At 38.0% G+C, this 25459-nt stretch overlaps 1 protein-coding gene across 3 annotated transcripts in view; it reads left to right on the top strand.

Annotated features, from left to right (window-relative positions):
* Ranbp17 (RAN binding protein 17) overlaps positions 1-25459 on the top strand; it is a 313822-nt gene that overhangs the window by 161395 nt on the left and 126968 nt on the right. The window lies entirely within an intron of this gene.

Here is a 25459-nt window from a genome sequence, read left to right on the forward strand (position 1 = left end):
GTGTATCATAAATTCAAAATATTCATTGTCTCTGTAGAATGTTTCCCTTTAAAAATAAGATTGTGCCTCAAAGGTATCTAGGCATTGGAAATTGAACTTATTTGTATCTGCTATTGATTGATTCAAGATCTGACAGTAGCCTTCAAATAATGATTATCTTGTAAACGAGGCAGTGTTAATTTGTCTAGCTCCGTGCTACTGGATTGTAGAGCCTGGGAAATGTGCTGCTTTTGCAGTCTCTTCATTCCGACGGTTGATGAATTAAGAGCAGGGGCCTAGCATAGCCTAAGATCCTACAGTTCATTAGTGCAAAACAAAGTATCCGTTTATTAGGAAAGGATTGCCTATGATGTCTGCAAGAGTAAACAGAGCCACTCATAAGAATAAGCATTGTCTTCAAATTTATACTGAAGTGTGCTGAAGAACATGTATGCTATGGCTGTGATAATGAGCAGTACAGTAGAGAGAGGTGATTTATGATGCCTGTTTCTGACAGCTATAGTGCGGAGATTCCCAGGGTATCCGATCACAGCATTAGCATGCTGACAGCTCAGCGTTTAGAACATTATGGTAATTTATCCTGCCTATGCTGTCACCTGCACTGTCAGAGTTTCTTTTTAATGATGGTATAACTATTTTGTTTGTTTGTACTGCATTCTTTTCATTTGGCTAATGCTTTCTCATTAGATTGAACCTAGTAAATGAGAGTAATTAAGTGCTTCCTATAGCTCAGATGCAGTGATTAAGCTGCGGAGCTGCTACTGACTATGTTTTGTCATTTATCTCTATTAATCTGAGAATAATCCAGATGATAAACACATGTAATTTTTTGCTAATGTTCAATAGATGAAATTTATAGTTCCTCAATGGAACCAAGCATTAAGTATATATTCATATAGAAGTAATAAGTTGGTACATGTGGACCTGCTTTAAGTAAACATACAAGTAAGAACTAAAGTTAATGAAAACTATTCTTTTAATTGCCACACTGAATTTCCTCCTCCTAAAGTGTCCTTTCCTCCTTACCAGAGAGAAAGGGAAAGAATACAGGCTTCTCTCCTTTTTGTGGAGCAGGATGTTTCTCCAAGTCCCAGGACAAGATTGGCCTGTTTAAATGCGTGAATGTTAAGTGCTATGTTGGGATCACTCCCTTCTGAGTCTGTCAATTCTCAAGGACTCTGATTCTCTAATTATACTAATTTATCAGTGTTTCAGAAAATATTTTAAATATATTCCTAAATAACTAATGGATTATTCTCTTAATAAATAAGTTAAACTGTAGAAAAAGTAATTTAGAGTCATAGTTGGTTTTAAAAAATACTTTTTATGTCTCACATTTGTTCTGAAAATAATGGTGCCTTTAGAATTTTGATATTATTATCTACAAATAATCAATTAGCTTTTAAAAAATGTTTATAAAAAGAAATGCTTAACCAAATGATACATTTTGTATATAATGAGAAAGTAATAAATTCCAAGTTCATGTGTTTTAAGCCATTATTATGAAAAGATTTGTTCCTCTTTGTGATTTTTTTAAGGTAAAATTCCAACAGTTTTTCAAAAATATTGAGAAGATAGGATTATTTGTAGATTATAATATTGCAGTACTATTTTTATAAATGTTTTTAATCACAAAATTGCTGAGTTTGTTAATATTTATTTGGGTTGGCTATGCCAGATTTTCATTTCCTGTACAAATAATAGGAAAATTGAAGGGAATCTAGTTGTTGCATAAGTTACAATTCCTCTAAGTAGTTATGAATATAGGCGCTCTGAGCTTTATCTTTGTGGAGCTGACTTTCAGCCATTGTACTGCATTAGGAACTGCTCACGCTTTATATAACAAAAGATCTTTTGAGTGTTTATTCATGCAGTATTATTGTGCATAATTGGGTTTTTTGCTGAATTTTGTTATATTAACAAATGATATCACTTAAGTACTGGAAACATTGATTCTGAGCCTACCTTGTTTAATTTTAATAAAATAATTAATTTTTGAAGTTGAAGACATCGTATAAAACTTGAATGCCACTTGATGATTTGTTTATTCTTTAGACTTATTTACAAAAGAACAAAGTGCACGTAAGAAGTGGGTTTAGACTACACATTGAACTTTTCTTTACCTTTGGGCATAGAACGTCTTCATGTAGACTTATTCAGAATTGAAGTGATCATAAATTTTAGAGCGTATTAAGTTCTCTGCAGGCTTCTACCAGTTGTTGTATATCATAGTGCTTAGAAGATTGAAAACTTGACCTAATGTATCTTCACCTTTTTTAGAAATCAGGTTTCCAATTCTGTACTTAAGTCTGACTTTAAGGCTGAGTTAAAATATGTGTTGAAAGTATCAGATTACTTATGAAGCAGTGATTTGTTAATGTTAACTTAATAGAAGACACTGGGTGTGCATGGGTGCTGGGTTGGGTGGCTCTCGCGCGCAGTGCCCTTTAACTAAAGAAGCAGAAGCAGAGAGGCCTAAGTTCCAGTTCAGAGATGGTTCCCTAGTAATTTCTTTATAAAAATCTTTCCCTTTCTTTTGCATTCCAGGATTTTAGCTGTGTAGTATTAATGCAAAGTGTTAAGCTAATATAATGTTTTTTAAATATTAAACTTTAAAATGGGGGGCCACAATACTATTTTAGAAGTCATGAATATATCCTATCTTTGTACTGATTTTTAAGTAAAAATTAGATCATACTTGATGGAATGTTCTCTTATCAGTGGTTAAAAGATAAGAGCATTGGTGTTGATAGACTGCAACATTTTGATACTGTTGAAATAATTTCAGAATTAACTATCATTGTCCTGTTTGTTTCCCTGCATAGTTTTAAATGCCCTTTCTTAAACAGTGGTAGTCATTACAGCTGTTAATGCCCCAAACCCCCACTCTTCCTTTAAACAAAGAGCTATTCTGCGCTGTTAATGTTGAAATCACAATATACAAGTGTTTCTTTGTTCTTAGCTTTGAAAATAATTATGTAATAGAGTAAAGAGGTTTTTTTCCTCCTTGTTGGTCAGTTCTGTAGAAGTAATTTAAAATACTGTATATTGAATTCTTTGATCATTTCTCCTGGGTGGACTGAGAAAGAACTCAAAGCCAAGGCAATTGCTTCTGGGCTCTCGCTCTGTGTGCCTGGTAAATGAAACACAAGGAACCCCACAAACCACATGACTAATGGCCACCTCCAGTGCCGCCTGCAATCAAAGATTAATTTGCTTTATCAAGTTTAAAGAATACCGGGTGATAAATCATGTCAAAAAGAAATAATCAGTCAAAGGCTGATTCTTTCCTACACTCGAGGACAGGTGCTGCACCGAACGCTTTTGCCAGTCACAGTTAATTCTGGTTTTATACATTTACATGTTCATCTTAATTTGTGTTTGGATGATACTTGAATCAAATAATTTCTGTCATTAAGACCAACTAGCATCTCAACTGAATGAGATGCAAGAGGTATTCCCCTTTACTCTGTGAGGAGCGTATTCTCATGAGTATTACTATAGCTGTTTCTTTTATAAGATGTGAGTTAGCTGATGTCATATGGAAAGCGAGGTTGTGATTTTGCATGTCAGGATGCCTTTTATGAACTGGGTATTCAAATATGGGATAGAAATTGGTGTGTGTGTGTGTGTGTGTGTGTGTGTGTGTGTGCGAGCACGCGCATGCGCGTGCGACACGAGTGCTCTTCTATAAAATATTTTTATCCTCACATCTCACCTTCTTTTAAAGTGAAAGAGAAAGAACTGGAGTCTGACTTAAGCTCCTTGCAGGATTCATTCCTGTAAGGAAGTGGCCTTCCCAGGGTTGGAGCAGTAGATACATATTGAGTATCTAGGACTAGGCTTGTGCTGTGGTGGCAGAAGTATTGCATCATTACTTGGAAAACAGCTCCATATTGTTTTTAGCAGAGCTACCTGCTGCTTGCTAGCTACAGGCTGTGCTCTGAAACTTTAGGTCGTGCTTGGAGTGGGCAGCCATGTGTGGGCCTAGATCCTTACTGCCTCACTCTACCCTTGGTGGGAACTTAGTCCTAGTCCACTTCATGTGCAGAATTAAATAAACGTTCATCGGGTACTCAGAACTCAGAGCTGTAAAGCTACTTCTGTGTGAAAGCAGTTGTAGAAAATCTTTCTAGAATGGGTCATTTTCTTTTTGGTTTCAGCCAATCTTTCTGCTTAGACTCTCAGCCCAATTTTCCTCCAAGTTTCTTGTTGGTGACACAAGGCTTTTGTTGTAGCTGTCTTTTGTTTTTGTTCTTCTTCTGATTCCTGAGAATTATCTTAAAATATTTATAAAGGTCCATTATTGATCTCACTAGCATCCCAAAGAGAAAGTGCCTTGTCAGATTCCACTAGGATTTAAGACTTCTTTTTAACCTGCATAGGAATCTATGGTGCCTGTTCACTGTGGCTGGAGTGTGAAATGTCCCTATAGACTCAGGTGTCTGGAGGCTGCTCCACAGCTAGGGGAGCTATTTTGGGAGGTTGTAGACTGTTTAGGAGATGGAGTCTCACAGAAGGAAGTGGGATCATTGAGGGTAGGCTTGATGAATTACAGTCGAGCCTCACTTCTTGTTTGCTCTCTGCTTCGTGACTACAGAGGCAATGTAAGTAGATGCTTCACACTTTTGCCACCATGCCTGCCCCACCATCATGGACTGTGTGCTCTCCAATGGAAAAATTCCCTTTAGTTGCTTTGTACTGGGTATTTGGTTACAATAAGAAAATTCAAGTACTTCACATTATTTCATGTGAAGGTATAGTTAATGTGGTATTTTTAAGTTTAAATTTATGGATCATGATGGTAAAGTCCCTTGTGTTTTGGATTTTGTAATCCTGATAAGACGCTGATTCACTGATACTCACTAGCAGTTGGAATAGTGGGATTCTCTGCTAGAGAATTGCTAGTTACTGTCTACTCACTCACCCCGCAGCTGCCACTTGCTCAGAGAAGTCCTCCTAGGTTTCCCAAAATAATATTTTATAACTGCTAGCATCTATACCTATAAAACTCTTTGTGTATGTGAACGATTGTTAATATCTAAAATTCTGTAGAAGAATTGCAGGCTTTGTGGGATGGAATAATGTTTTACTTTGCTTGTGCCAGGATCTGGAGCAGTGTCTACTGCACCTAGGTGCATTTTATCTATTAAATAAATAAAAGGGCACACTATGTGCTAAGTTGCAACTGCATGCTCATGCCAGGCATTAGGTTGCCTATCTCTTGTGCAAGCTGAGTTTGGTCTAGAAAGAACAGTGATCATGCTGCTCTTCAGCTTGAAAACCTACAGATCTTGTGGAGGTCAGTCTTGTGGGTTCCTGTTTACTGGCCAGTCCTCCTGGATCCAAGAGCACAGCGGCAGGAATTGGACAAAGAAGAAACATGACAAGAGGTTCTGTCTATGTGCATTTTCTGGAATTCATAAAGCTATACATGCTTTTGACAAGATTGAATTTTATCACATACATAATTATACTCAACTTTGAAACAGAGAGGATCTTTGAGGGTTTGAACCCAGGCAACTGTTCATCTTTTCTTTACCATACTGCACAGGATTGATTCAGCTCCAGCATATGCAATACTGCCTGTCATCCATTATAGCCAGTTTAGTTTCATAAAATGGAATGAATAAATGAAGGAACAAATGAAAGGCAGATGCCATTGTTGACTACTTGAAGATTTGAGGACAGCTGTGAGGCCTAAGTAAACAAATTAACAAAGGAATCGAGAAACATCCCATGAGAAACTGTATTTGAACTCGTCTTAAGGATAAAGATGGTGCAGAGTTAGAAAGGACAATTTGCAAATTCATTTGGAATAGCAAAAAACCTAGGATAGCAAAAACCAATCTCAACAATAAAAGAACCTCTGGTGGAATCACCATCCCTGACCTCAAGCTGTACTACAGAGCAATTGTGATAAAAAACTGCATGGTACTGGTACAGTGACAGACAGGTAGATCAATGGAATAGAGTCGAGAAACTCAGAAATGAAGGAACTCATTTGTTCCTTGGATGGATCACAGGGCCCCCAATGGAGGAGCTAGAGAAAGTACCCAAGGAGCTAAAGGGATCTGCAACCCTATAGGTGGAACAACATTATGAACTAACCAGTACCCAGGAGCTCTTGACTCTAGCTGCATATGTATCAAAAGATGGCCTAATCGGCCATCACTGGAAAGAGAGGCCCATTTGACTTGCAAACTTTATATGCCCCAGTACGGGGGAATGCCAGGGCCAAAAAGTGGGAGTGGGTGGGTAGGGGAGTGGGGGAAGGGTATGGGGGACATTTGGGATAGCATTGGAAATGCAAATGAGGAAAATACCTAATAAAAATATTTTAAAAGAAGTTCAACATCCTTAATCATCAGTTAAATATGCAAATCAAAACAACCCTGAGATTCCACCTCACATCAGTCAGAATGGCTAAGGTCAAAAACTCAGGTGACAGCAGATGCTGGCGAGAATGTAGAGAAAGAGGAACACTCGTCCATTGCTGGTGGGACTGCAAGCTGGTACAACCACTCTGGAAATCAATCTGGCGGTTCCGCAGAAAATTGGACATAGCTCTACTGGAAGATCCAGCTATAATTCCACTCCTGGGCATATACCCAGAAGATGCTCCACCATGTAATAAGGACACATGTTCCACTGTGTTCATAGCAGCCTTATTTATAATAGCCAGAAGCTGGAAAGAACCCAGATGTCCCTCAATATAAGAATGGATACAGAAGATGTGGTACATTTACACAATGGAGTACTACTCAGCTATTAAAAACGATGAATTTATGAAATTCTTAGATAAATGGATGAATATGGAGGATATCATCCTAAGTGAGGTAACCCAGTCACAAAAGAACACACATGATATGCACTCACTGATAAGTGGATATTAGCTCAGAAACTTAGACTACCCAAGATACAATTTGCGAAACACATGAAACTCAAGAAGAAGGAAGACCAAAGTATGAATACTTCGATCCTTCTTAGAAGAGGGAACAAAATACCCATGGAAGGAGTTACAGAGACAACGTTCAGAGCAGAGACTGAAGGCATGGCCATCCAGAGACTGCCCTACCTAGGGATCCATCCCATAAACAACCACCAAAACCAGACACTATTGAAGATGCCAACAAGAACTTGCTGGCAGGAGACTGATATAGCTGTCTCCTGAATGGCTCTGCCAGTGCCTGGCAAATACAGAAGTGGATGCTCACAGTCATCCATTAGATGGAGCACAGAGTCCCCAATGAAGGAGTTAGAGAAAGTACCCAAGGATCTGAAGGGGTTCGCAGCCCCCTAGGAAGAACAACAATATGAATTAACCAGTAATCCCAGAGCTCCCTAGGACTAAACCACCAATCAAAGAAAACACTGGGAGAAACTCATGGCACTAGCTGCATATGTAGCTGAGGATGACCTAATGGTCATCAATAGGAGGAGACACCCTTAGTTCTGTGAAGGTTCTATGCCCCAGTATAGGGGAATGCCTGGGCCAGGAAGCGGGAGTGGGTGGCTTTGGGAGCAGGGGGAGGGGAGAGAGATAGGGGATTTTCTGAGGGGAAACTAAGAAAGTAGATAACATTTGAAATGCAGGAGTGGCGCATGCCTTTAATCCCAGCACTTGGGAGGCAGAGGCAGGCGGATTTCTGAGTTCGAGGACAGCCAGGGCTACACAAAGAAACCCTGTCTCGAAAAACAAAAAAAACCAAAGAAACCAAAAAAGTAAATAATGAAAATACCTAATAAAGAAAAAGGACAGAAGGGAAAAAAAGAAAAAAGGGTAGAGATGGTGGCTCCCTGGTAAACGTGGAGGGTGATAGTTATTCCCAGCTGAAGGAAAGGAAGACACAGGCTGTGAGGATGTGAAAGCACGAGATGGTCAGCCGTGGGGTACATATAGTGATGGAGACCATGGTCACAGGAAGATGATGCTGCACTCTGGAAGAGACATGGCAAAGCAAGAGAGGAAAGACAGTTTTGTCTTAAAAAAAAAAAAAAAAAATATATATATATATATATATCAACAAAGATTTTTAATTATGTAGCTAAATATTGATTGCTTGTGTATTAAATTATGTTGATTTGGTAACCAGTGAGTTAAAGTACTTATTGCCAAGTCTAGCAACCTGATTTCAATCCCTAGTACCCACATGGTAGGAGAGACCCAATTAATTCCCACAAGTTGATCTCTGATCTCTACACACATGTGTATGTCAGCATGCATGTGCACACATTAAAAATAATTGTAGTGACAATAGTTTAGTCCTGGAAGGGAAAGACAATTAAAAGGAAAATGTAAGTTGCCTGCGAGACATCTTTGACATTCTGGTGAAAGGAATATTTATTGTTTCTCTGTTTCTCTGTTTCTCTCTCTCTCTCTCTCTCTCTCTCTCTTTCTCTCTCTCTCTCTCTCTCTCTCTCTCTCTCTCTCTCTCTCATATTTAAAAACTCTTGCACTGAATGTAGTATCTAAGGAAAAACACAACCTAGCTTCACTGTCCGTTCAATATTCTCCATTACCAACCTTACCCTTACACACACATTTTAGTACATACTATGAAGACTAAACACGAAGTACCAGGATTTCTTTGCATCCAGAATAACAGCTAGAGTTTCTAGCTTAAATTATTTAATTGGTAGTTTTAGCATGAGCTTGTGGAATAACCCAAGGGTTACAATCCCATCCATGGCACCCACAGGTTTTTTGAGGCTATTTTCCTGGGCTTTGCTCTAGATTCAGTTAGCCCTCTGGGTTAGCCATCTTCTTAGCATCCCCTGCCTGCAAAGCCTGTATTTATCCTTTAGTTCACCTGTACTTTAAAACACAACCCATATTTCACCTTGGCCTAAATAGCAACCTTTTTTGTGTAGTAAGGCACAGAGCAGAAACTTGTTTGATTAACTTCTTAGTAATATTTTCTTACCTTGAAAGTTCAACAAGTTGACTTCCCTTTGCTTCTGTCCAGGATTTGTGCATTTCTTGAGCCCCCATAATTTCATCAGCCATTCTTTTGGGATCATTTAATGTTTGATACTAACAAGAGTAAATAAGTGTTTCTTTAACAATTGCCTTGAGAACGTCATCCAGGAGTACTGCAGTTACCTCATTCCCAGCCCACATCCTCCCCTCTTTCACTCCTCATATCCTCCATTTACTCTAAATTAATATCTTCCTCTTCTTTAATTTTATATGTGTATGTGTGTGCATGCATATATGCACATACATTTATACACATGTGCAACCTACTGAGTCTGTAGAGTGTTGCTTGTATGTATAAGTGTTTACTGATGACCACTTGGGATTGCATAATATATCCAAGGTCCTGCCTCTGCTCCCTTTTTTACTGTAGCAATAGAGATTGCGTAGGAGTAAACAGAAACCTATCATACAACCTCAAGTAATCTCATCCTAGACGTTGCTGCTGGCAGTGATAAAATTATAAAGTGAAATAGTCCCAAAGTATGTTATATCTGTTCAAATCCTTACATACTTAGCTTATACATTATTTCAGAGATATTGTTTCCATGATGTTTTATAGTACTTTGTGTCTTCTTTAAGAACTAACAAACTAAGGCATATAAAGTTTGCAAGACCAAGGGGCCTCTCTTCCCAATGATGGCCGACTAGGCCATCTTCTGCTATATATGCAGCTAGAGACACGAGCTCTGGGGGTACTGGTGAGTTCATATTGTTGTTCCACCTATAGGGTTGCAGATCCCTTTAGCTCCTTTGGTACTTTCTCTAGCTCCTTCATTAGGGGCCCTGTGTTCCATCCAATAGTTGACTGTGAGCATCCACTTCTGTGTTTTACAGGTACCGGCATAGCCTCACAAGAGACAGCTATATCAGGGTCCTTTCAGCAAAATCTTGCTGGCGTATGCAATGGTGTCTGCATTTGGAGGCTGATTATGGGATGGATACCCGGGTGCGGCAGTCTCTAGATTGTCCATCCTTTCATCTCAGCTCCAAACTTTGTCACTGTAACTTTACATTAATGGAAAAAAAGAAAAAGAAAATAACTAACAAACTAGGGGGAAATATAATTCCTTTAATTATTTATTTAGTGAAGTAGATTTTAGTTACCACAGGACAACCTTTGGGGGACAATCCCTATTGTGTGTAATAGGTCATAAGAGGAAGAGTCAACATTTATTAATCACCTGTAACACAACACCAAATGTAATCGCAACAGTCTCCTGAAGTCACACCTCTAGTGATGCTTGGGATGCATCCTAACTTTGCCTTTGCTTTCTGCCCTTTTTTCTTTCACCTTCATCATTTGGTGAATTGAACAATCAGTAATTATAGCTGACAAGTAAAGATACACCTCTAGTTTATACAGCGTTCTTACACTAGCTCAAAAACAGAGAAGTGTGTGCAGAGCAAGGACAGACAGGGAAGACTCCTCTTGTAGAAAAGGCAGGAGATAGACTTGATGCCATCATTCGGTCTGGGAGTTCTCTGCCTGTGGTTCACAGAGAGAGCCTGGCATCAGCAGGGTTGCATAACTTTTTGAAAGTCACACAACTTAGCAGTCCTTTGGGCAAGCATTAAATTCGGGGTCTTCCCAATACCACAAAAAGAAATGTGATGTGATGTGACCATCAACATCTTTGATCAGATTTACAAAGAATTTTATAACAACTCTGCCCATCCAAAGCCAAATCATCTGTGTTGCTTCACCTTAAGAACTACGGGGGGAGGGGATTGGTATTTTATGACCCTTCTGTTTATTTTTCTTTTAGATTCATTTATTTTATGCTTATGAGTATTGTCCTTGCATGTATTATTTGTGCATGTACATACATAGACCATACATATGCAGTGTGGTGTCCACAGATATCCGAAGAGGGTATTGGGTTCCCTGGAAATGGAGTTAGGGAAAAGGATTGTAAACCACAATGTGGATACTGGCATCCAAACTAGGGTCTTCTATAAGAGCAGCAGGTGCTCTTAATTGCTGAACCATCTCTCCAGCCCTCTGTTTATGTTTTTAAAACTTTTTTCTTGGTTAATAATATCCAGTTAAATTAATTCATTGTTAGTTCTTTGAGCTGGGAAGCCCCACTTTGATTTTATTCTTAGTGTAATGTGTTTGATTAAAGTGCAAACCTGGACCAGCTTTGTAACTCGACTGCTTAGGTCTGTTGCCTTGGTAACATTCCTAGTCGCTCTTTCACTTTCCTCATTTATACACCTCATCACAGTGGTGATGGCCCTTCTGATAGATGTGAACATTGGTGAGTTTGTGTAAACTGTTTAGTACAGGCAGGAGTTCTTTCCAGAGGTGATGTTCACTTCCCAAGGACATCTGAGCATATTGGATGACATTTTTGGTTGTCATTTTGCAGAGGGGGTGCTATGAGCATTTTATAGATAGAGACCCAGGATACTATCACATCTTTCACAAGGATGAAAATAGGCTCCATATCTATGTGTTATCTGCCTCCAGTTGTCAGTAATACTGAGTTTGAAAAACACTGGTTTAGCACAGTTCCTGCCATATGCATTGTAAAATATTTGATATTTTCTGATAATGTCTAAGAAAAGCATTAGGGAATAATTATTATATATTCTTCTAGTCAGCTAAAGAAAAGTAGGTAACAAATAGAATATTAATATGGGGAACACCATTTAAAGAATGTGAATTTTTGAAATATGAATGAATATGAAATCATATCTGATAACCTGTGTAGGCAGTTTTAGTACCTAATTCTACCTAGCACTGATATACCTGTGCATATGTGCTTTTCAGAGCATTCATGTTTATATATGTATGTATGAGTGTTAGTTAAGAAGATGCTCTTTGGAGTTATTTGGAATTATTCTGACTTGTATTCATATCCCAGCAGTCATTTGATGACTCTTAGTACACATGTAACAGTTCTCTGAAACAGTTTCTCCAATAGTAAAATTGTAAGACATCTATGCCTGCATCATAAAATTGTGATGTTACACTGAGCATAATGCTTCTACTCCATGCACACTTTACAGTACTCATGATCCTTCATCTCTACCATCCATGATCTGGTCCATGTGCACGCAGTTAAGTGGTTCAGAACTATAGGAGCGAGGTAAGGCTGATTGTCAGTAGCGTGGCTCTGGCCCTGGGTTCTTTGCTTAGCGTAGACACTGTATACAGTTTTACATGCTGATATTACTAGGTATATCCAATCACTGTTGTCTGGTGACTCGACAAGGTCTCCTTCCTTGATTGATAACCATCAGTGTCTAGTTCCCAGCATCCCACACTTTTTGGAGATATTCTGGTTTGTTTTTTGTTTTGGTTTTTTTTTTTTTTTTTTTTTTGACGTGCAAGTTATGCTTCTTTTTAAGAAGTGTCCATTAAAGTGCCAAGTTACATGCCCCATATGTGTTTTATATATGGAATTTCACCCCATCTCCAAATCCCCTATCACACCAAGAAGGGATTCTGAACTAGGAAAACAGTGTGACCATAAACTGTATTCTTTTCGATTATATTTTCATCTTCCTTTCAATTATATTATGAAATTGCCTATGTGGTTTGTTCAGAGACAAACTCAAAGCATGACAGTTTGTTTTTAAAATAATATATAATTAGATTTTGCATGTAGTAACAGACAGTGGTTACTGCCTGTGTTTCTAAACACTAATTTGTAGTAATTTCTTCCATTGCCTTGGAATAATGCAGTCTGTAATTGTAGACATGGCTTAAACTTTGAGGTAATTTGCATCTGTCTATATTAATGTTTTCCTTTAACAAGGTAATATGCTCTTCTTTTGTTCTTTTTAAAATAATTATATTAAATATAAAGAATGTATGCTAATTTTGAAGAAAGAATTTTTTTTTTTTTTACCATTCTACAGTTAAAATAGTGATAAGTAAATGTTGCTATAAACTGACAGCAGCTGCCTTGGCAGCCTCAGTAAGCTCCTGGTTTCAGGTTATTAGTCTTGTGCATCGGTTGAAGACATCACATGATCACCAGTAAGCAGAGGCAGAGATTGCAAGGGAGACAAGCCGGATGTAGAACTGTAACCAGAAGTGTTGGCAAACCACAAGTTTCTGTTCTGTTGTGCACCTGCTTTCTATATACCAGTGGTATATAAACCACAGCTAAACCAGCTAAACCAGCTGCTTTTATATTCCCCTACCTACCTACTCTCAGCCATCTTAGAATTTGAACCATTTTTTTAAAAAGATGTCCAGAACTGAAGGAGAAACCATGTTGTAAGTATTATGGGGTCATTCACAGTAAGTCAGGGCTCCATGCCACCCTCTCAGGGCCTGTGCTTTTGGAACATTCCAGTTTAATCTTTGACAGAATAACTAATTTAAGTGTAGTATATTGTAAGTTATGGGGTTAAAAATGTTTTTCTCCCTCCTCAACTACTCATTCTAAGATATCAGAATGTAAATTGCCTGTGTAGATGGTTGGCCACAGTGTAATACACTACAAACAGTTTTTAATATAAGCAATTTACATGTACCTTGTCGTTAGAGATGGGGAGGGGAAGAAGAAGAACACCATTTGGTAAAATATCCTAATTCTTCCTAAACTAGATATACCCCCTTTATTATCAATTCTAAAAGTAGCATTTATAAAGTACCTATTGTGTAATGGCTCCTATACTAGGCATTTTCTTCTCAGCAATGAAATGTCCTCTTCAGCCTTGTCCAGATAGGCATATTCCCTTCCATTTTGTAAACGATAAAAATGATTTTCAGACAAGTTTCAAAAATGGTTCCTGGATCCCATGTGAGCCTGGAGACTTGACCTCTGTGTGGTTCTCTAGACTGCGTGCACGATGTTGTCAAAGTCCAAGCCACAAGTTGGGCTGGTAGTTTTTCTGCCAGAGAGACAGTATGTTTTACTTAGGTGGATCTGAGTAAGCCTCATGATTTGTGAAGGGCCTGGCTCCTGTCTGTTGTTTGGTACCCTGTGGCACATTTTAGGCTTGTTTTGTTTTGTTTTCACTGATCGTTAAGAAATAGTTGGCCCTTGTTCTTCCATACTTCTTTTCAAAATTAGCTAAATGTTTAATTACTTAAGGAAGAAAAGGAACAAGGTATAGTCTGTTTCTGAACATGTACAGTACTTCTGTTTGAATATGTATTTGTCATATATGAGTGTGAGTTTGTATGTGTGTGTGTGTGTGTGTGTGAGAGAGAGAGAGATAGAGATAGAGAGAGAGAGAGAGAGAGAGAAGATAAGAGGAGAGAAGAGGAGAGACACCAACCAAAGGACCTGAGGTCAGTGTGTGTTGTCTCCCTCCATCAGGCTCCACCTTTTGTTTTGAGATGAGGTCTCTTACTGAACACAGATTCCGCTAGACAGCAAGATCTCGGCTCCTTCTGTCTCTGCCTCTCTACCTGGAAGGTCTGCACTGCTTTGCTCAGCTGAGGACAAACTCAGGCCCCCATGCCTGCATGGCAAGCAGTTCACCAGCTGAGCCTCTCCTGATCCTTACTTTCTGATAGGGCAGGTGAGAGAAAGGGACTGGGAGGAAAGGAGGGAGGGCAAGCTGCATTCAGAGTATAAAATAAATAAATAATTAAAGAAATGTGTTTGTATAACACTGCTAGCTGAGCCTGTGGTGTCTTTTAAAGACTACAGTTAGAATCAGATGACCGTTTGGCTACATTCTTTTAGACCTTTATAGCTGCCTAGAAATGGAGTATGCAAGCCAGACCCACGAATACAACAGAGAAAGTTCAGTTCTGCATATCGCAAAGCAGTGCTAACAGATGCAGTTGATACTTACTAAAAGCAAAGCACACATGAAAGTCAACATCGCCTTAAGTCTCTTTGGCCTAGAAAGCCGAATACTTAAGAAGGAGGGTGTTTTATTATATTGTTTTTCCTATGTTCATGAAAATTAGTAAGATGTGAGAATTTTTCTGAAATATTTTAATTTGAGCTCTTAAATCTAATTAAAGACTCTTCAAGATATCTAGGCTACTGAAGTTAACAATCACTGTTAGAGAAGAGTTTATTAGCGCCTTAGAGAGTTGACGGATCTGCCGACTTCTCCGTCTGGGCCTTTCCCTCCTAACCTCCCTTATACTTGTGTTGATTCTGGGAAAGAGGCGAATTGTCACAGTTTTCTCGTTACAGTAGTTCTCAACCCTAAGTTCCTAAGTGCTACAGCAAAGGAGTTAAGACTGCCATTTCCACCGTCAGTCCTTGCTTCTGACGCTATGAGTTTAGACTTCTTTTGGTGCATATTTAAGTGAACTCCTTTGAGTAAATGAACTCCACCCCACCCCGCCAAAGAATGGGTAGACAAAATGGAGGGTACACACAGTTCAGAATGTGAAAAGTAGAAAGTTCAAATTGAAAATAAGAATTATGAGATGTCTGGAAAGGCCATAATTTCAAGGAAAAGCAATCCGTGGTATCAGAGATGGCAGAGAAGCCCAGAATCAAAATGGTTGACACCTGTCTTTTGTGTGCAAATAGGTAGATAAATCATTTTTTGTTTTGTTTTTTGTTTTTTTTGAGACAGGGTTTCTCTGTATAGCCCTGGCTGTCCTGGAACTCACTTTGTAGACCAGGCTGGCCTCGAACTCAGAAATCCGCCTGCCTCTGCCTCCCAAGTGCTGGGATTAAAGGAGTGTGCCACCACGCCCGGCTAGGTAGACAAATCTTAAACCACATTTTGATCTTCATTCTTGCCACTTATATAACTCTTTCCTTCCAGGTGCACAGGAAATGAGTACATTTTGTGAGTGATCCCTTTCAGAATCCAGTACACTTACTATCTAGTCTTAGTCCCCACTCTCCCTTTCATCTTTTTTTTTCCATTTTCTATTTGGACCACATTGTTGTACACACATACTATCCCCATTCAACCATTCACACTCACAGATATCTCATTTAAATAATAATGATAGTGCTAGCATTCGATTCTAGTTCATCACATGCTAAACACTTCAATAACAAACTTTTTCATCCATTAAATCTCATAAAGTGTTATTAACCCCAATTCTACAGAAAAGTACTTAAGCTAAGAATATACAAGTAGGAAATGGCAACACAGGATTTGACCTCAAGTGTCGTCAATATGGCTCAGCAGGTTAAGGGGCTCTCCATGCCAAGCTGGCTACATGATTTCCATTCCCTGAGCCCATGTAACAGTAAAAGAGAGAGAATGAGCCCTATTAAGTTGATCTCTATACACATGTCATGGCACAGATGTTCACACACAAGTAATACATATAAACATGGTAAAAATTATAAACGATTTAACCTTAGCTCTACCTAGCTCTCTAAATGCATTAAAAATGATGGGATTTTATTCCTGAATTTTTCCTTGAATTCCTGGGATTTTTCCTTGACTATTTTATGCCCTGTGTCTTCATTTTCTTACCTTGTTTGGGATTCTTGAGGATAAGAGCAATGGCAAGCAATACAAGAACATAACTTGTGTTTTTCAGTACAACTAGCTCATGGCTACATTATCAACCATTTTCTTTATGATTGTTTTTAAACAAATCAGGCAGGATGTGGTGGTCAGATTTTTGAGTTATGAGGGAACTTTAATTCTGATCCTACTAGATTTTTTGAGATAGGCATTGCTGATTCTGCAGTGTTGTGTAAGGAGCTGGCAAAGTAGACCAGCCAGTATTTAGGTTTTAGGGATTTTAAACTAGAAAAAGATCATCATATTGCCTACAAACTGTGTTATTCTTGGCAAGAAACTTATTGCTTTTTGTCTTTTCTTTCATTATACATATATTTATCACTGCAGATCTATTTAGTTCCGTACACTGTGCTAAGCAGCAGTCACCTTTGTGACTAGAGAGAACTAAGCTAGTCTTGCCATCACAAATTGGTAAAGAACTTAAAACCAATAAGTACTCAATTTGATGTCTCATAAGTGATGTGTGTGTGTGTGTGTATGTTTATATATAAATATATTTAACTTGGTTTTGCTTCTTTTTTTAATAGAAAATGCTCATGTTTACTGCACTGGGAACCTGTCAGAATACTCTTTTTTTTAATTTTTAATATTTTTTATTACATATTTTCCTCAATTACATTTCCAATGCTATCCCAAAAGTCCCCCATAGCGCCCCCCCACTTCCCTACCCACCCATTCCCATTCTTTTGGCCCTGGCATTCCCCTATATTGGGGCATATAAAGTTTGCAAGTCCAATGGGCCTCTCTTTCCATTGAAGGCCGACTAGGCCATCTTTCGATACATATGCAGCTAGAGACAAGAGCTCCGGGGTACTGGTTAGTTCATCATGTTGTTCCAACTATAGGGTTGCAGATCCCTTTAGCTCCTTGGGTACTTTCTCTAGCTTCTCCATTGGGAGCCCTGTGATACATCCAATAGCTGACTGTGAGCATCCACTCCTGTGTTTGCTAGGCCCCTGCATAGTCTCACAAGAGACAGCTATATTTGGGTCCTTTCAGCAAAATCTTGCTAGTGTATGCAATGGTGTCCGCGTTTAGAAGCTGATTATGGGATGGATCCCTGGATATGGCAGTCTCTAGATGGTCCATCCTTTCATTACAGCTCCAAACTTTGTCTCTGTAACTCCTTCCATGGGTGTTTTGTTCCCAATTCTAAGAAGGGGCACAGTGTCCACATTTTGGTCTTCATTCTTCTTGAGTTTCATGCGTTTAGCAAATTGTATCTTATATCTTGGGTATCCTAAGTTTTGGGCTAATATCCACTTATCAGTGAATACATATTGTGTGAGTTCCTTTGTGATTGTGTTACCTCACTCAAGATGATGCCCTCCAGGTCCATCCATTTGGCTAGGAATTTCATAAATTCATTCTTTTTAATAGCTGAGTAGTACTCCATTGTGTAAATGTACCATAATTTCTATATCCATTCCTCTGTTGAGGGACATCTGGGTTCTTTCCAGCTTCTGGCTATTATCTAAGGCTAAGACTTTTTTGTGGCTTGTCGCTGAGCTGAGTAATGTAAACATGTAAGAAGGAATTAGGAGCTGCGTGGTGGGGCAGCTGGGCCTTGAGGAACTCGCTCAGCCTCACCCTTTCCACGTTCCCAGCTACAGATGCAAATCATAATGTCAACTCAGTTCAGCCTGTTTGTCAAATTAAGAAGGATAACAACAGCCACTATAACATTCCAGCCAAAAAGATAAGTTAAAGCATTGACTTCTCAGATGACACCATGACGCAGACACTGTCTGTATTCTGTCACATAGGTGCAAAGCGTAATTCAAGGTTGTTTTCCATGCACCAAATGAAAGTTCAATTAGAGTTTACTGTACTGCAGAAAGTGTGAGTGAACAAACATGTTATGTGTTTTGGCCCTTCCCTTTGTCACTGAGAATATTAATATTTATAGAATGGGGAATGATCTTAATTTCAGCAAACATGCTCATTTACTATTAAAAAAAAGCAAGAATAAGTTGATTTTATTTATAAGTATAAACAAATATCTGCATGTCCATAGAGAAGTATAAATGCTGTAGAATGTCATTATTACTAAGAGTAATGATTACTTTCTAAATAACATGCTTTGAAATAAACTCAGTTTATTGAACTCTTTTAAAAAAACACTTACCTGGTCAATAAGATGGCTCAGTAGCTAACAGGCATCAGGATACAAGCTTGACACCTGAGTGCCACCCCCTGAAAGCCCCCCCCCCAATATGCACTGTGCTCCTGCTTTCCCACATTCCATGGACACACACACAGTGATAAGTTAAAAATCTGTAAATCTTCCACACGATCCTAATTATTAATCATGATAATTATACCAATTCAAAAGAAAGAAATTGGAAACGCAGACTGCTACAGAATGCAAACCTCATCTCTGAAGAAGGCTGGGGCTGCATTGTTGGTGCTTTAAAATTTGAAGCAATAGTCTCATAAGATATAATTAAATAAAGTTAAAATTTTGTAGGTATGGAACAAAAAGTCACAGATATTATAGCTATTGCAGGATATAGAGGAGATTAATAATTTTATAAAAGCACATTACCTCATATGTATTTTCTTATCATGATTAGAGGATGAGAGCATTAAGTAAACACGCTTATTAATTTAACAATTTAATCCTGGAATTGGAGTATAAATATTCCCAAACTGATTTGTATACAGAAGAGTCAGAGAGATGGGGGACAGAGGAATTACAAATTACTTACTTTTATAAAATAAAGTTTTCATGGTGGTGTTTGTGGATATGTGCACATAATTTAAAATACATGCTATGTGTGGGAAAGAGAAGGGGAGGAGCACAGAATGCATCTGATACGGACACTCTGTAGCTACATGACTAATCTGATACGGACACTCTGTAGCCACATGGCTAATCTGATACGGACACTCTGTAGCCACATGACTAATCTGATACGGACACTCTGTAGCCACATGGCTAATCTGATACGGATACTATGTAGCCACATGGCTAATCTGATACGGATACTATGTAGCCACATGGCTAGCTTCTTATAAATACAGTGCATAGGAACTGAATGTGCACTTTGTCCTACATCCAGTCATCTCACTATTTTAACTTTGTTTTAGGTAACTGCTGGGAGCTATAATTTGTAAAAGAAAGCATTATCCTAAGAACATAAATTAGAAAAGGATACTGTGTTGGCACTCAGTAACTGAGCAAAGTTTAAATTAATCCTAGTTAGAAGGCCTTAAATATATTTGGTGCAAAGAAATAATATTTTAAAGTTTATTTTGGAAGCATTTTTAAAAGGTTTAAATAGCATGTATAGATTTCATGCATAGCTTTCACTATATGTTGTAGGCATTTGTAGATCACATTATTTTTCCTATCAGCTGTTTGGCAGATTACACAATTTGCTAAGATGGTTAATAGGACACAAATATAGACATTTTGTGTGCTGTACCATGTAAATGTAAACCTTTGTAGTTACATGTTTTTGTAGCAAGAGAATTGTTTTAAAAGGCATGTAATTTATTAGCTATCGGTAGCTGCTTTATTGCCTTGCCGCGCTGCAGTAATAAATAAAAGAAAGTGAACTGATTTTACAAATGGCACACAAGGTGCACATTTTGTGGGGGAAAAGTCTTTTTTTAAAGAATTGGCATTAAATCCTTTTTTTGTGATGACAAAGAGGCTAAGAGTGCAAACTGTATTTTCTGTTTATCGAAAACAGTCTTTTTTTCTCCGGGGCATTTTTTCCTATGATCATCAAGGGATTTCAAAAGCAATAAAGTGTGGAATCATTGTTCGACTTGAGCAGTATTAAAACTTAGGTTTTAATTTCAGTGAAGTAATAAGATTTGAACCTGTCTCACATTACAGCACTGTAAGGCATTTAGCAATTGTATTTTAAAGGAGGTTTTTAAAATGCAGCTCACTTGTAAGCTAACTGTCTTTCTGTAATTAATAGTTTTTCTTTAGCCTAGGCTGCTGTGGATCAGACCAAGAAATATCTGAGTTTTTAGTAACACATAGTAATTGTAAGTCTTAACTCCTAATTAGCCTAAATGTCTAATAATTTTCTATTTGTGTCCAAAGCTGCTAAAACGTAGTGGGGAAAAAGAGTGGTGTTTAAAGCTAGAGCGTGTCTTTGGGCTTTTAAAAATACAACTGTACATGTGCATGTACGTTTTTATGAGTTGTTATATGGAGCAAAATTATGTCAGTATTTTATCCTTCGATATCATTTACTAGCTTTTATGCATCACATCACATATATATGTATACAAACACATATATTAAGCATATATGTATGTATTTTTGTATGTATGTGTATGTGTGTGTATATATATATATATGTATGTATCTTAAGTGCAAGATAAAGCTAAACACAAAGTTATAGTCTAGATTCTTCCATTGTAACATTGAAACTCATAGTTATGTTCAAAAAAAGCTTTAAAATATGAGGATTTCTATTAGATCAGTGTGAGAACATACTTACTGATAAAAGATTGTATTTACCATTTTGAATTGCTATTGAAAATAATTGCCTCTACAAAAGGAAACATCTGTATGATGGCACATGGTTAAAGCTGCCATCAATTTTTAACATTTGAGGGTTGAGCTATGACCTTTTATGATGACTGTGAACAGTAACTGCCTCCATTAGCCATAAGTTTTGTTTCTTTATTTTAGTAGATGGCCCAGACTGTAAATATTAGAGAATCTAAAATAAATCAACATATTATCCTAAGGATACAAAATGTAAGAGCTATTTGTGGCTAGGAACCTTTGACAGATAGTTTGGATGAAGCAGACAATTGCCTGCCTAGCGTATCTGGTCTCCATTGCTATGCCTGGGGGCAGTTTAGTGCTATGGTTGTATATTGATGTCAGGGTTAGTACTGAGTGGCTAGCAGTGACAGATGTCTATAATTACAGGCAATGCTTCCAGTATTTCTGAAAAGCCAGCCTAAGTTGAACAATTATCTTATTTCTGCCTTGCCAAAGAGCATGTTCCAATTGCTAGTATTAGCAGTGGTGGGTATATAGAGCTGCTGCTGCTGCTGCCTTGGGACAAATGTGGGGAAAGCAGTTGGTTATAAAACATAAATGCAAAATATTTTTCAACATTTTAAATTAGTTAAGTACAGTGTTTCCCTAATTTTTATCTCCCCATAATGTTTCTGTTGAAGGAGTCTTGATATATAAAAACACATTTGGCATACTTACTGGGATTTTGTTTTCCCCTCGGCCTGTGTGGCTCCCCAGTGCCAGTATCCCTTGCTTTACTGAAGAGATGTTAAGCAAGCTGGCTTTGAAACAAGTTTCTCTGATGTAGATTGTATGCTCTGATTGATTACCATTACAAAATTGGAAATGCATTTCCATGGAAAATTTCTCAAACTCAGTAAGTTTATTTGGAAAACTTAATGGCAAAATTATAAAATGATAGGAAATGCTAAACCATCAGGCTGGAGAAGTGGCTCAGTGGTTAAGAATTCTTGGCTGCTCTTGCACAAAACCCAGTTCAGTTCTCTGAACCCACATGGTGGATCTCAACTGTCTGTAATTCCCATTTCCAGGGGATCTAGCACCCTCTTTTGTTTCATAGGATCATGCATGCAAGTGGTGTCCATAAATTCACACAGTCACCAACATGTACACATAACAAAAAGAAACTGCTAACAGATGCCAGGTAATTTAGTATACCAGCGGTTTTACATTTGCTAAGAATTACAATTGTTTGTTTGTTTGGCTTTGTTTTCTGTTTTCCTTGTTGCTTTTCAAGTTAGGATTCTCTGTGTAGCCCTGGCTGTCCTGGAATGCACTCTGTAGACCAGGCTTAACCCCAGCCTCCTACTCCTACCACCCAGTATTTGGATTAAAGGAATGCACCACCACCACCAAGAAAGAATTATGATTCTTAAATTCTGTTTTAATCTCCCAGCTTCAAAGATTTTCGCTTTTTAAATACTTATTGCCATTTCCAAACTCCGGGTTTTGATAACCACTTCTTTTCTTGCTCCCTTTGGACAAATTTGCTGGCTTATTAGGAATGTTTTTATTCTTTGTGGTACAAATGTAAGCCTGTCTTTTTTATCTGGAGGTACAACCATTCCAACACATTTCAACCTACTTAAAGTTGGGCATTGTATAGTAATACAATTTATATGCATGGCATGGGTTTCAGCCTCTTCGTTTTCAGTTACTGTAGGATTAGAAACACCTAGGAAAAGGTTGAGATTGCAACTGCAACTTAAATCGTATCTCAGCCTGTAGTAAGGTTTCTCCTTGCAGCTTCAACACTTGGATAAATTTTTAATTTTTTTCATTTAGCTTTTTTTTAAACTAGATATGATTATCATCATTGTAAAGACTAGAATTTCACAAAATCTTCCTACTGTAAACCAACCCAGCTTGCTTTTCTCTGTGTCATGTTACCTGTCATGTAAGGATGGGTTTTGGGCATGATCAGTTTCATAGTGTCTGAACACAACTAACATTATGACTTCAACAACAGTTGGAAGCAGTGGTCCTAGCTGGCCAACAGTGACACGGAAACTAAACTCGATCCTAAAGCAGGCAATCTGCCTCAGAACGGAGAGTCGGACATAGAAACCACTAACACCAGAATCCTATGTGTATGACAGTCCTTGCTAGGCTCACTGTAACGACTGCCCTTAGGCACCCTTACAATTTTTATTTTAAATAATTTAAACTTCTCATTTTATTTTGGAATCCCTTTTTGTTGGTGTACTGAAGGGAAAAGTTGACAATTAGTTGGTTTCATTGATCTGAATTGGAAAGACTTCAATAATTGATTGGATGTGGAAATATAATTCATCCACTTGTCAGTGTGTTGAAAATTTATGTCAGACATGAGAAATAAAAATCTACAATGACTCAAACCGTTTCAGAATTGAGAGCTCAGGTGATGCAGGCAAGCCTTTAGTTAATGGCATGGCCTGCCATTCTGTTTTCTTCCTACTTCCTGTCCTGCTACTTTTCTTGCTGCTCCTCCTACAGGCCCATTATAGACAAGGTGTTATGCTGCCTTTCATGAGGCCATTCTCTCTTGTAACCATTCTTGTTTAACCATTACTAAAGCTCTTCACAAATACCTTAAAATACACAACTATTTTCCAGCATCCAGTCCAGATAAAGTACAAGTAAAAGGGATTGTCCGCTCAGCATATGCCAATAGTAGTAACAGCAGCTTAGACATACAAGAGTTTTCTGTGTCAGGACTGTCTTGCATACGCTGTATAAATTTACTACTTTAATCCTTTCAAAAAGCCAATGAAAATTAGGTCCCATATACATCCTTAGCCTAAAGTTAAGAAGCCAAGCTTTAGAAGTTAACTGGCTTAATTAATTATTTCAGTCACTCTATAGTTGGCTAAGTCCCACAAGTCTTCCCACCAGCCCCTCTTGCCTCCTCCCTAGTGATTTTATTTTTGATTGTTTTAGATTTATTTTTATATAGCAGTGTCTTTGCTTGTATGTATGTATATATGTATGTATGTGTATCCCATGTATAACTGATGCCCTCAGAGATCAAAAGACTGTGTCGGATCCCCAGGAACTGGAGTTAGATGCTTGTTAGCCACCATGTGTCCTGGGAACTGAAACTAGGTCCTCTGCAAGGAACAGTAAGTTCTCTTAATTAACTCTGAGCCATCTTTCCAGCCTCACATACTGTTATTTATTACATTATATTTTGTATTCTTATGTAGATAAAAATGGAGACTGTAAAAAAAAAAGTAATTTAAAATTGTAGAATTAATTCATTAAATAAAATAATTCTGAGTGACTCTCTGCACCACAAGGCTGGTAAGTGGTAGATTTCCAGTCAAAGCCTCCTGTGTGCAACACTGTGCATTGTTTGTGGGCTTCCTCCTGGGTGAAATTACCTTAAAATATGCTCAGTAAATTTTGGTCATTTTGTTTTCTTACTGACAGAAGAAAATGTTTCCTGAGCATTGTGTACTGTCAAGGTCCACCAGTTGGGCTTTGCATGTTTATGGATAATTTGCAAAAAGAAGACTTAAGATAGAAACAGATTTAGATTGTTGTTGCAAATATTGCCCGCTCTGAGTTGGAGGTAGTTTTCATTAATTAGGCTACGATAGGAGACTAATTGAAAATTAAATGAAGGACCTTCTTAACTATGTAGAAAGACTGGGAATGTAGAACAGTTTATATAACACTTGCCAGCATGAGAAAGCCCTGAACGTGAGCCCCTGGCACCACATAAAACCAGCCATGGTGATACATGTCTATAATCTAAGAATCAGTTTATATCCACTACATAGCAAGTTCAAGACCCACTTTGTCCACTTGAACCTCCATCTAAAAACAAAAAGCATACTTGACCCAATGGAAAAATGTGAATGTCACTGAAGATTGTCATTTCTGGATTATTATTTCATTCCTTACCATGTCACAGATTTCCTCCCACACATAAAGGACAAAGAATTAAGTGTCTCTTAATAGGAGGAAGGGAGCTACAAACGCTGTTTTTGAATATAGGAAGTGGGACATGATTTTAGAGAGAGTGTATGTAAATAAAAATAAGAGAATCATGAAAATAAAATAAAGATGCTAAAAAGTAGAGATTGCTTCTGAGTAATTGTCGCAGACCCACCACAACTATAGGGAGATACGCTTTTTTAGAGGATTGGGTGTATCCAAGAATTGGATTAAGTGCAGAAGATTCACTATGATTCTATAATTTACCTTTCTTTTTGAATGATTTAACAATTGAGTTTGTTGGTTTTAAATGTGGTTCTGGCCATTGGGAGGTCATGTGGCTACCAACACCATTAGCTGCACGTGTCCTATCCCTCAGTTCAGGGACATCCTGGAAGACAGCAGTCCGTATTTAATGATGCCTTAAATAGGTCTGCCACCTTTGTTTGTTCCTTTTTTAGAGCTAGCCCTGAATAATTTTGAATTTTTTTTTTGTTATTTTTGAGTTATCCTACTGCAAAAAAGCCATGGTAATTCATATCATCATATTCAGAGTTTGGAAATTACTTCACCATGCCACTAGGCTACAGAATAAAAATCAA

This window comes from Mus caroli, unplaced genomic scaffold, assembly GCF_978045245.1.
Source record: "Mus caroli unplaced genomic scaffold, Mus_caroli_1 scaffold_13, whole genome shotgun sequence".
Classification (NCBI taxonomy): Eukaryota; Metazoa; Chordata; class Mammalia; order Rodentia; family Muridae; genus Mus; species Mus caroli.